Below are 11,129 nucleotides of genomic sequence, written 5' to 3'. Positions count from 1 at the left end.
ATTAGTTTTTAACAACCAGAAGTGGTAGCATGAACATTGTTATTCCTAGGCTATTGTATGTGGAATGCAGAATTAATGCACATTAGTAATTAGCAATCTATCAAACTTTCAGTACAAGAAAACAAGACAGCGACACACTGCAGATCTTAATCTGACTCGGGAATACTAGTATGAATTTGTGAGGTATTTACATTATGCTTTATCTTCCCCACCCCCCGACCCCCAGTCTGCTAAAAATAAAATAAAATAAAAATGAGTTTAGTAACAGTGACAAATTGAGAAGTGCTGACTCTCCCTGTGCCTACAATGGGTCTTGCTACAAAAACAAATGTCTAATGAGTATGCTTCCTAGGGAAGTGGCTGATTTCAGCCCATAAAGTAGGAAATACAAAATCACACAGGAAGCATCTTAACCTGCAAGCTAGCAATAAGCTAGCAATAAGCTAGCAAAGTCGACTACAATCATGTCGTGAGGACCCAGGAACAAGTTCCCACTGGCTAAACTGAAGGTCTGAATTAACAGAAGAAAAAAGAAAATACAATAGAGCGAAACTTATAAGTAAACTTAACTCCAAATCTAACTAGCTAGTTATCTCATCTGAACCAATGACTGTGGAAAGCAGAAAAATGTGAACATTTATCTTGCCTTGCCCACTTGAACTTTTATCTTCTAAAAGAGCACAGTAGAAGAGGGAATGGCACACAAAACGCCAGGCCTGGCAGCACATGTGCAATCCTAGCACTGAGAAGGTGGAGGGGGTCCTGAGACACACTGGGCATCCTACTGAATCTAATGAGCACAGGTCCCAGTGAGAGGCCTTGTCTCAATAAAACAGGGGTGGAGGGCTCCTGAGGTCACCCAAGGTTGACCTCTGGCCTCTGCGCGCGCGCGCACACACACACACACACACACACACACACACACACACACACGTACACACACAAGTGCACACCACCTCAAGGGCCCCAACAAATTTATTCCAAAAAGACATCTTCTCTAACATTTTGCGAGCCCTACTGAGCATACCCATCTTGATACTCATCAGTCAACCGCCGAGAATAAAAGAGCAACGCCCAGACATGAGGCTCCTTCTGTAACCACCTCCTACAGTGTCGCCAAAGGATGCGAACTCAGATCAAGGCACCCATCCTGCTACCAGCTGCAGAGGGCAGGGAACAGAGAACACACTAGATGGCCCAACCGTATCCAACCCCACAGGCCACAGGCCCCATGTTTCTCGGTAGATAATTGTAAGGAAAAAGACAGGAGATGTATCAAGTTTTTTGTTTTTTTGGTGTTTGTGGGTTTTTTTGTTTGTTTGTTTGTTTGTTTTTTTGGTATCAAGTTTTAAAAGGGCAAAATTCCCATCTGGATTATAACACTTGATGGAAACCGCAAGGAAGTGGTTGTTTTAGACAGAAAGAGAGGGCTGGGAATGGCACAGGACACATGGAAGGCTTCTAGAATGATCAACCAACTTATATTTGTTTCATTAACTTATGAAACTATATTTTATAGTATGGTTTTCTTTATCTGTGGTTTGTTTTATAAGTGGGTATTTTAAAAAAGAAAACTTAATGGAAATTGTTAAACAATTATGTTTAGAGACATCTATAAAGAAGTTTTTATTGATATTTATACAATCCACAGTGCATGATGGTGGGATTAAGGCATACAATGGTAGTAATCAACTCAGGGTAATTGGCATATTCATAGGGGAGTCTCTAGATGTAAAGCCAGGCTTTGTTACACACCCTATATATAAACACTTAACTAGGGAGCTGCTTCCCATCACTTTTAGCTCGGATTCCCCAACGCCTTCTGTGCCGCAGCCCTGCTTGTCTCCACCTGTACTTAATTCTACGCAGCCTGAATTATGGTGGTACTACTTTTCAGCTCAAGGAGAAAAATGGTGAAGTCTCAGGCTCAATGGTTTTTACGTTGTAACGTCTTTAGAGAACTGTAAGAATAGTGCAAGCACTATACTTTAAATACTTTACACATTGCCATTAAAAAAAAAATCTAGAGGTTGATTTGAAGGGGACGGCATGGCAGAGAAAGCACCAATCCAGAGCTGAGTAAAGCTTTCTGGCTCAGCAAGCAGCAGCGGTATCACATTAGGCTCCTAAGTCATCTCACCTCGTCCGTTCCCTCACCTTAGGAGGAAAAATAACAAGGACAAGCTAAAGACAGCCAATGTGATTCCATGACCCAAGAACCTGAGAGTGGGTTCTGTATCTGAGCTGAGAGCTTTGTATAGCGCAGAGGCCAGGAATGCAAGGCCTCGAAAGCTAAGTGGAGCGAGATGGCCATCCCTCGCTATAAGGCTCATTGCAAAACAACTGGCAAATATGCTTGTAAGACCAGCAATCAGTAGAACATTGTGGGAATAAATTCACGCAAGGAAAATGTGATTGCAGTCTCCTTGTAAAGCCAGAATCATAAACAGCAACTGGATAGAAAACTACATCAGAGTTCCTTGTGAAGGGCAGGCTTCTATAAAACAGGCGAATACAAACAGACTCTCAAAGTCCATGCGCGCCACACCTTGCCTGCCATGAGACCTGAGATGGCTCAGTGGTTAATTTTGATTCCTAGCACCCACAAAGGGGCTCACAACCATCTTTAACTCCACCCTCTTTTAGACTCCAGAGGCACCAGGCACAGACATACATATTGGTAATAAAATCCATACAAAAATAAAATAAAATTTAAAATAAAATAGAAACAAAAAATAAAAAGGCTTATTTTCTCAAGGCCTTTACTATTTATGGATTTTTTAAAATAATGCATTTGGTGTGTAGTGTTTCACTAGGAATTATAAGAATAAATAGATGGTGCATCCCGAACCATAGAGAACATAGTACAACATCCGCAGGAATAGAAGCAAAATAATCGGAGAGCAGATGTGTGTGCCCCTGCGTACATATTCTCACATCGCTTGCTTTGAAATCTGAATCACATCACTACAGAACATCACTGAGCCACTCCTCAAGTTCATGTCATGCATTTTTTATTGCATCTCAGTGGTTTTATTTATTTATTTATTTGGTTTTTCAAGACAAAGTTTCTCTGTGTAGCCTTGGCTGTCCAGGACTGAGCTCATGGAGATCCGCCTGCCTCCGCCTCCCAAGTGTTGGGATTAAAGGCATGCGCCACCACTGCCCAGCTAATTTCTTAATTTTCAAAATGATCCACAACCAGGCTGAAGAGTTAATAGGACAGTATTGCTACAATAGCTAGAAAAATCATATTTGCTATACCTTTTCAATTAGGAAGGTAAAAATAACATTTTCAATTAGAAAGGTAAAAATAACATTTTATAATACAAAAGAATTTTTGTTAATTTAGAAATAAATGGAACTGCAGTATATATATGCAGCACTGCCTATCAAGGAAAGCACTAGGCCTTTACATAGAACCTATTTGTCCTCATTAAATTTAATTCCTTTTCTCCAAAAACACTCAATAGCTCTAATTGTAAGATGAATAAACTAAGACACGGGGAATTTAGGTAATTTGTCCAGTGACACGATTCTACAAAGCTTCTTGGCTGGTGGAGACACACAAAAGGCGTCCTGTTTTCTGAACGACTTCCTCATGCCACACTCTTCATCCGGGATGAAAACAGGGATGCGTGTGGGGGAGGGCACCATGTTAACAGTGATGTAGGTGACCATACTTTTCTTAGTGCATAAGCTAAAATGATGATTCATAGTATTATGCCCTCAAGTAATTTATTATTTTTCCATAGGGGCTCACACAGACATAAGCGCACTCAGACACAACGATGTTATCACAGCACTGTTTGATTGCTCCTGACTGGAAACAACCTAAATGCCCACCACGGGAAGACTGCCAACTGTACGCTTGTGTTCCTACAAGGGAATGCTGCATCGCTACCTGAAAACGCAGGGTAGGGACTTACACTCATGTTGACTGAAAATGCTTAATGTAAACTCAATGTGCTGTGTCAAAATTCATGGTTGCATATTTTGAAATATATTGGGTTTTGAAATATTTGTGCACATATAAAGAGCCATCTTGGGAACAGGAACTAAGTTTAAACACAAAAATCATTTATATTCCATATATATTTTAGACACAGACTAAAGGCAATTTTACATAGAATTTCAATAATTTGTTCACAAAGTGAAGTTTCATGACATTGAGCTTTCTACTGTTAATATTTAAACACTCACAAAGCTTTATTTTTGAGTCTTCATGTTTCAGACATTAAGATCAGAGACGCTGTATAATATTAATTGGCAAAGAGATGTGTCGTGACTCCCGTGGGGGCAGTATGCAGTACACATGTGCTCTGGCAGGCAGAATGCTTCTTAGGGGCAAATTATTTACAGTGCTTATTTCTGGAGAGGGGAATGGAGGCAGGGCAAGGCAGATCTGTGCTTTACGTTATGCCCTTTAGCTCTGGGTTTCCTTTGATCAAAAGCACAGATACCTGAGCAGGGTGGTGGTGCTGCACACACGCCTTTATTTCCATCGCTCAGGGAGGCCGAGGCAGGAGGATCTCTGGGAGTTTGAGGCCAGCCTGGTCTACAGAGCAAGTTCCAGGAAAGCCAGGGCTACAGAGAAACCCTGTCTCAAAAAAAAAAAAAACCAAAACCAAACAAGTCAAATAAAAAACAACCAAACAACAAAGCACATATAACTGATCCGAAAATACCCAAAATAAGAAAGAGTGTTATAGAGCTGGGGGAGGGGGGGGTCATAGCTTAGTAATGGAGTGCTTGCCTAGCATGAATTAGGTTCTGGGTTTGATTCCCAGCCCTGGGGGAGGGCAGGGGAGGGGGGAGGAAGAGGAGTGGGTGGTGGGTACCATGCAGCCCAGTTTGCTTTACACGGGGTGTGAATAACAGGTCGTATGTAATGAGCATTGGTGAGATGTCTCTCAAATAACTTATTCCTAATAGGTAACAAGAGAAGTTAAGGATATAGTTTATAAACAAGCGTGGTATCAGCATCTCTTTAATCTAAGTGGGTTGCAGTGGTGGGGAAAGAGAGGTGAACTTTAAACGTCAATCAGAAGGTTAAAAAGAAAACCTTTTGAAGATGATTGCTTTTAGGAAGGGCTCTGTGGCAGTGGAATGGCAACCCCACTTCCCCAAAGCATGGGAATCCTCAGAGATGTCCACAATAGTCTTGAGAAACCAAGGAAGCACCTTGTATGCCATCTTCAAATTCTGTGGACTGTCTTACCTTGTGGGCCAGACCTCTTTTCATTTAATTCTCTTAACTTGTATTGTTGTATATTTTATAATGTGGTGTATTTTCAGAAGTATCCGTATACTACCCAAATTAACACAAAATATACTTCATAAACATAAAACAAAATAAATACACTTAGGAGGAATTGGCTCAAACTGTTATGCGATTGAAAATGTTCAGAACCTACTAATGTAGTCAAACAAATGTAGCGAAGAAGGAAGCATCCAACGGTCCTTCCAGGATCAAGGAAGTAAACGCAGTGTAGTCAACACAACGCTCCAAGCCAGAGCCTCCTGAAGGCAAGCACTCTGCCACTTGGCTATACTTTCAACTCCTGAAAATGTTCAGTTTATCTTCAGTTTTGTCGCCCGTGTCTACTCCAAATCGTCTCATTTTTCTAACAGAACAGTTCCTGAATCTGACCCTCTTCAGTCATGCGGACCACCCAAACCTTGTCAACTCGCGTTTCTAGAAAGGCTTCCGCACCTTGTTACGAACGCTTCCATTGTCATCTTGCTCATATCTGGAAATTCGACCCTTAAGTGCTTGGAGAGCTGCCAACTATCTCCAAAATGCAACGCGTTGATGTATGGTTTTAAATATCTCTCCCACTCTCAAAACTGTCCTCTCCCCACAGACCAACTGCAGGGCTTTAAATAAACCTGGCAAATATTTTCTCCAATCGCCATGGGACTCACCCTCCTATTCGCATTCCTGCTGCGCATCAACACATGCCACACAACCAAACCCAGGGTTCCCCCACCCCCACCCCCCTTTCCTCCAAACACCCTCTGACTCCTGGATCATCTTTCTGTCTCTGTCTGTCTTTGTCTCTCTCATCATTTTCCCAACCCATCACCAGGGTCACGCGTGGGCCTCCGATTGCGGTAACAGCGTTGCCCTTTGCCTAGGCTCGGGTCCCGCCTCCCCGCGGGACACTAAGTTTGTCCAGCAGGGCAGGGGCAGGCTGCCTCCCGCGTCCTGGGCGGCGTGCCCAGGCTGGCTTCCACAGGCCGCTCGGACACAGGGCCGTGCACGCAGGGCTGACCAGCTCGCCTGCCTCCTGGGCTCCCGGGGACAGAAACGACCCTGCCCGCCCACAGTCTGACTGTGTGTCTAGCGCCCGCCCGGGAGGCCGTGTACGCCGGCGGGCACCGGGCGACCGCCAAGGCCCGGGCAGGTGAGGGGGCGGGGCGGCCGGCCGAGCGCCGCGTCCCCGTGTCCCTTGGCCCGTGTCCCGCGGCAGGGCGGTTGGGGAGCTGCCCGCGGAGCCCGCCGACTCCACTCACCTGCAGGTGGCCGTCGCCGACAACTCCGGCCGCCCCCACGCCCAGCCTAAGCCACGTCAGCTCGGGTATCCCTAGCGCGGCGCCACTACGGACGCACCCCTGGGACTCCAACCACTCGCAGTGGGACGGAAGACGGGATCGAGGCGTCGACCTATCGGAGCGGCGCACCGGGCGTTACCATGGAGACCAGGCACGCCTTGTTTGTAACTAACCACGTCAACAAGGACAGAAACCAACCAAATTTCCTCAAGCATCCACTTCCTCCAACACGGAGCCAATGGAGTCTAAGAAGAAGTAGCAGGGCGGAATCAGATGGTGGGGTGTGACCCGGAAGAAGATCCAAGAAGGCCTGGGAACGCTGAGAGGGTGGGTACGCTACAAAGATCAGCTGTTTGCTGTATGGATTGGAAGTTCCGGTTTTCCCTAGTTTTTCACTTAGCGCTGCTCCTGTTAGCGACTGTAGCCTGGATTTCTGAGGAGATTTTGCACTTGGGGCACTAGCTGCTTGTATTGGGATATGTGTGAGAACTAACCTGTGGGAGAGCCTGAAATTTGTTTTAGTACGGCATTTTAACGTTGTGATGAAAAAGAAAAAAGAAAAGAAGAAGAAGGAAATCAGAACCAGAGATATGGCTAGCCAAAGACAAACAGCAATTTAGTAACTTTTTTTTTTAAAGCAATTTAGACTACAACCTGCCGTCACAAGGTATCACTCAGTATGTGACTGTAAGAGACTTGTAGTGAAGAGTTGGAAAGTGCCCCTTAGGAAGTGGCCCTGCAGCTGGGATATGCAAACTGAGATTTAAGGGCTCAGGCTCTGTGATGAGTCAGTGAGGAGCTCCAACAAGAGACATAGACTACCTAAGGGATGGGGGTCGGGGTGGGGGTTGGAGTAGGGCAGAAACCCTAATGATTCAGACAGTCTTCAAAAGAATGTTAATATGGATTATTGAACCTCATGGTACACCAAGCATTGAGCCCACACTCTATTTGTAATTTCATCCTAATGGCCACATAACTTTTTAAGGCTGAAATAGTAGCTCAGTAAGGCGCCTCCGAACTGCTCATTTAAAATTGTAGATCCTACATTTACTATATCTTTTGCCACCTAATGTAACTATTTGATTTATCATTAGTTTATTAGTTATTAGACATCATGAGATTTTTGTCTCATTTGATATCAGTTGTATCTCCAGCTCCCAGAACAGTATGCAGGAGGGCACTCAATGTCCCTTGAAGCAATAATTATATCTCCTTACAGAAGATGTTAGAAAATTATCTAGTGGGTGTGGCCCCACCTTATCTTGGGTGGTCTAAACTGATTATTTACAAAAAAAAAAAAATTGCAGTGAACACAAGGGAAATATGGAGAGACTGGAGCTGAGCTGAGCTCTTTAAAGGTCCCTTAAAAAATCAGTGTACTAGCGATGATTTAAAATGCAAAACAACAAAAGCAGCACATTGGCTCTGAGAGGTTGAGAGAGTAAAAGGTAATTTAGGAATGATCCAGATATGGTGGCATATTACTTTAACCCCAACAAGCCTTTAATCCCAACACTTGGGAGACAGAGGCAGGCAGATCTCTGAGTTTGAGACCAGTTTGGTCTATACATGGCCATTCCAGGCCAGCCAGACCTGCTGAGTGAGTCAGGCTGTCTCTGTGTCACTCTCAAAAGCAAGTAAGTAAGGAATGGACACAGAAAATGAGAGTAAAGAGAATTGAGCATCATTTGTGGACTGACTGAGATAACTGACAAGGGTGATATGAACCTATAGGCAAAAAGCGTGTTGTCTATATAAAATTGCATTTTATGCAAAGATATTTGGATATTGTGCTGAAGCTACAGAAGTCTGCACCACTCAGGCATCTCTTGGGAAAGTGACACTGAGATGGGCCCATGAAATGGTTTCATAGGTAAACCTTTTCCCATACAAACGTGATGATCCAAGTTTGAACCAACCCCGGAATCTATGTGAAGGCGAAAGGAAAGAGACAAACTAAAGTTGTCCTCTGACCCCTACATGTGCCATGGAAGTCATATATGCAAACCATACTCACACAGTGATAATACCTATTTTAAAAAGAATGATCATTTACCCAATTAAAAGTATAACAAGGAAAAGTTGAGGGTGGAAAAGTTTTATCTTGCAGCACACATGCAATATTAAGGTAGAGAAGGAATATTGGGGATGGGAAAGCTTTAGGTTCAAGGTTAGAGATGCACGTGGAGAATAGTGCAGAAGAGTCTGAGTGGAAAGGGTATGGGACTGGAGATGTTAGGAAAGGTTAAGAGGACAGCTAACAAAAACTAGGGATTTATGGGAAGCCTTACAGAAACCTACTACTTTCTAAGCTAGTTTTAAAATAAAACAAGTTTCTAAAATGTAGTTCGAGCTGAGGTACTTTACATGGGTGGATAATGCTGTTTCCATACCCATGGGTTATTCAATAAATTGCCAGTGCTAGTATGTGATATCTCCCTATGAGTTATTAGTCAAGAAGGGCCCAGCAACCCAGAAGATAGAAGCTACTCTAATTGCTCTTGGTTGTCCACCAGAACTAGATGGTAAAACCATATTGTAGATCATTACACTTTCATTACAAGACATGGAGAACTGAAATTGGGACTGACCTCAAAACCATTTAGCTTCATAATGCTAGACATATGATTTGGCTGCTGGGACAGAAAAGTTATCATTGGTCTTAGCCCACAGTGGACGCTGCATTCTACAATATTAGCCTGCCACACAATAATGGAATGAACGTTTCGCGGAGGGGTTACCAACTCCTTTCTGGTTGGATTTAAGGCATGCTCTAGAAAAGGGAATTCATATCTGGCAAGTCTGTCCAAAAGCCCTTAGTTGGGAAGGTTGTAGACACTAAGCAGGAACTTCTTACTGTTGTTCTGCTGAATGGACATATTTTCACATTGCTTTCTAAATATGTGCATACTCACTGATTAGTGATGCTTTTTTTTGCAGTGAACAAAGGTGAATACAGAAACTTATAACTAGTCAAGGGCCTAAAAATAAGGGACCATCAAGAACTCGGCTTTGAAAAGGACATCTGTTTCACTCCCCACACCCATGGCTTAGAGAACATGACAGAAGAGGCAGAAAGAACTTAAAAACTGGATGATGGGGTAGAGTTCTTTGAAATGCTGTCTTCTGGACATGGCATGGCTGTTACTCTCATGAATTAACCAGTAGCTTTGGTAACTTGCATAAAACTGCACAAGATGAAGCCTGTCCATATTCCAGCATGGGTGGAGAGGGGGCACATGAGACTCCACTCCTAGCTAACTAGCTATTTGCAATTAATGCCTGTTAGGAAACGGAGTTATTCTTTTTCAATGATGTTTCCACTAGTAAACTACCCATGATTCAGTAAATAATCCCTCACATATGCACATACAAGCAACCCTAATTAAACTCAGGGTTTTTTGTTTGTTGTTTTTTAAGGCATGAAGGTAGGAAGGGGATGCTGGGAGAGTCTTCTAGAGGGACTGGGAGATAAGAGTGTTCCTGATCAAAATACATTGCCTACATGTATAAGCTGTCAAATAAAATAATGTTAAAAAAAAAAATGGTCTGTCTTCCGATTAACTGTTACCCAATTCTTCCTCCCCTTATTTTCTCAAGGCCCTCCTTCATCCTCTATGTCAAATACATATGTCCCAAAAACTTTCCTACATGCTTGTATCTTCCAAGTAAAATATTTTTATTTTCAACTTAACATTTGTCATATAAGTTGCATGTAAGTATATCACATATCATATATCTACACACACAACATACATATATATATGAAGATGTATACCATATATACCACAAGTATACTCTACACCAATGAATCACTCAGTTAGAAAAAGAAGTAGCCAATTGAGGCTATTTCGTTGAAAAGTAGTATTTGGGGGCTGGAGAGATGACTCGGCACTTAAGAATGCTGGCTCTTGCAGAGGACCTGTTGGGCTCCCAGTACCAATGTCTGGTGACTCACAGCTGCCTGTAACTCAAGCTCTGAAGCCTCGCTTCCTCAGAAAAATACAAAGCAAACAGTATTTGAGTACATTTTCCATTTCATTATTTCTAAAAGGCAATACACAGATTCAATGGCCAGGCATGGTGACACTGGAATCTCAGTACTGGAAAGAAAAAGCTGGTAGACCTCTGAGTTGTAGTGAATTCCAGGCCAGCTAGAGCTACACAGTAAGAACTTTTCTTTTAAAAATGCATTTTTTTTTTTTTTTAACTACAGTATAAGAACTATAACCGGCGTTTCCCTCTTTGTATCTTCTCCCATTTTTCAGATAATGAAATGTCCATTAACTGACCAGTTCTTTTTCTAGACTTTGTCATGGTCAAAAACATAAAGGTAGCTTCTGTGGTGGTTGTGGCAGTGCATGTCTTTAATCCCAGTGCTCTGGAGGCAGAGGCAGGCAGATCTCTTGAGTTCGAGGCCAGCCTGGTCTATAGAGGGAGTTCCAGGGCAGCCAGAGCTACACACAGAAACCCTGTCTCAAAAAACCTCAATATTATTACATATATATTATATACAAGTGCATATATTATTACATATGTACATATGTAATAAATACATATATGTCAAT

Source organism: Acomys russatus, chromosome 8, assembly GCF_903995435.1.
Source record: "Acomys russatus chromosome 8, mAcoRus1.1, whole genome shotgun sequence".
Lineage (NCBI taxonomy): Eukaryota > Metazoa > Chordata > Mammalia > Rodentia > Muridae > Acomys > Acomys russatus.
Note: the sequence above shows the minus strand (reverse complement) of the source record.